We start from the raw sequence: 2,500 nt of genomic DNA, 5'->3' as shown, positions 1-2,500 counted from the left end.
ATGGGACGCTTTTTCTGCGTTTTATTCTGGTTTGTGGCTGTATCTCGCTTAATACGTGGAGTAAGATATCAAAACTTGGCAATTTTATGGCAAAATTATCAGAAAATATAATGAAGACATCAGAAAAGTTCTAACGTGTATAGTTTTAGAGCTGTATGGCTAGGGTCAACTATAATTTTGTTTTAAAATATACATAATATTGATCATTTGGAACTTTTCCGAAGTGTAATTTTGTGTCTACAACCCATAATATGTTATTTCTAGTATTTATTAGCGAGAGAGAGAGATAGAGAGAGAGAGAGAGAGAGAGAGAGAGAGAGAGAGAGAGAGAGAGAGAGAGAGAGAGAGAGAGAGATTTAATCTATTATCCCTATGACATAACGATGAATTTTAAAAAAAGCGCGCGAGGATTTGTGTCGTCAGTCATCGCGAACAAGGTGCCAGATGGCCACGTGTGTGGCCAAATATATAATTTTGCTTCTTTTATTAAATTTTATTCTTCTATTCTTGTCTCAGTGACATTTATCCTAGTCTATTCAATTTTCTGTTTGTTAAAATTTAGTTCATTTTAAGTGGGCCAGTCTTAATAGTGAAAGCCATATGATTTTCTATTTAGCCACTCTTGAAGTTGAATTTGGTCATGTTAAAGTCTGGCCATCTGGCAGACTTGCCTCGCTCACGTCATTTTCGCGTCTCGCGATGATGAAGCAAAATGGCCGTCTCCATATTTTCACTCATTGAAATGCAAATTGGGTTGATGTTTTGTGAGAATACGGAAAAAGTACTTATCATAATCCAATGAAATTTTACAAACAAAAAGAAGAAATGTTCATGTATTACCTTGTTAGCGACAAAACCTACACGCCCGGTAGTTTTAGAAATATTTTACTCCAAAGAGTAAAAATCTATTTTTAACGGTCTTCTGGTAATCATACGAGTTTTGTCGCTTGACATAATCTAAAATGACTTTTTTTCTAACTGTGTGCCAACTTTCAGTCATATTCATCGATAAACAGCTTCGTAATTATTTTTTTTTAAATAGCATGTACGAAACGGCTTCGTCCCATATTTTGTCGCGAATTTGGGCACTTCGTGAGCGAAAAAGAGGCCCAAAGATTTGTGCGGGATAGTCATTGCTAGCTTATGTCATTAACAGTAATACATATTATATACATAACATGCAATAATGTTACCGTAAAGTTACACACAATGAGATAATGAGATTAGCGCATCAACTTTCCCTCTCTTTCCTTTCTCTAAAGGTAGGAATCGTGTCCTCTACTCCCCACCCCCATCTCTCTCTCTCTCTCTCTCTCTCTCTCTCTCTCTCTCTCTCTCTCTCTCTCTCTCTCCCTCTATTTCTCTCTCTCTCCCTCTCTTTCTCTCTCTCTCTCTCTCTCTCTCTCTCTCTCTCTGTTCCTTTCACGTTTATGTCAGAAATAGTAATACATACGTAACGGTATCACGAGTGTTGTGAAATACCGAACAAAGAGGTGAATTATCTCAGTCGCAGAGTCGACTTGGGTTCCGAACCGTAACCGTTATGTGGAGGTGCTCAAATAGAGTAGGAGATAGTAGTGATGATAGCTGATTTCATGTAAAGTAAAAGGCAGCCGAGAGACCATGATTTCATGTGGCCGGTTGCGGCTATGTCTCTCGTCCTGTTGTAGGAGTAGTAGTGTAGTATAAAGAAAATGAAGATCAGCGATTTCATGTGTTGAGCACACACAGTCCAGTGGTTTGGAGTTTAGATCCCTCGTCAACCCCGGTTCCTTGACCACCCACGTAAGTGTTGTTGAAAAGAGTGAACGTCCGAAGGCGAGTTATTCAATGTTTGAGGTTTATTGAATTCATCGTTGCCACTGGGATTCGAATGATTTACCCTATACGAGCCCAGATTTTATCCTACAAAGGTCACCAAAACCCTACAGTACCACAAAAGACAATTGGATTCAGTAGTCTGATGTCACGCCGCCCGGCTACGGCGGCCATCATTCTTCATCATGGCGAGAACTTTTCATTCCCTTTTCATATGCCTTTTAATCAGAATGTGTAAAAGTCGAAACATGATCAAATTTATGTGTTTGTTTTCCTCTGGAAACGTTTTTATGCTCGCCGGAGAAATATTTCATACGGGCGTCCGCCATTGTTCCGATAGTTTAGAGCCAGTGTTACTAAGTTACCATGCGTCATTAGGAAGGAAGTGAGTTCATTAAGACTAATCACTCCTCTAGTTTTCCCTTATATTTTCATTGCATTCATTCAACATTTTGAGTTAGGAAGGCGACAGCCGTCAAAGAACCTATTAATATTAAAAAGTAGGATTTCTTTTCCGAAAAACGAAAAAATTAAAAGTGCGTTCAATTTTACTTGTTTTGCACCGTCCACATAATGTAAGAGAATTAACTTCCCAAAAAAATGATTAGGTTTCAGATCTCTAAATTGATTATATCTGGTACTATTTCCCTACTGGTCTAGGCTACTCACCAACATAATAAAC

The 2,500-nt window shown here is 38.4% G+C and overlaps 1 protein-coding gene across 3 annotated transcripts in view; it reads left to right on the top strand.

The window, feature by feature from the left end:
* Positions 1-2,500, top strand: part of LOC144965925 (uncharacterized) — a 38,120-nt gene that overhangs the window by 16,648 nt on the left and 18,972 nt on the right. The gene's annotated exons all lie outside the window — the stretch shown is intronic.

This window comes from Berghia stephanieae, chromosome 2 (assembly GCF_034508935.2).
Source record: "Berghia stephanieae isolate SIO BIC M18660-M18661 chromosome 2, UCSD_Bste_1.3, whole genome shotgun sequence".
NCBI lineage: Eukaryota > Metazoa > Mollusca > Gastropoda > Nudibranchia > Aeolidiidae > Berghia > Berghia stephanieae.
Note: the sequence above shows the minus strand (reverse complement) of the source record. Positions and strands in the feature narration are given on the sequence as shown.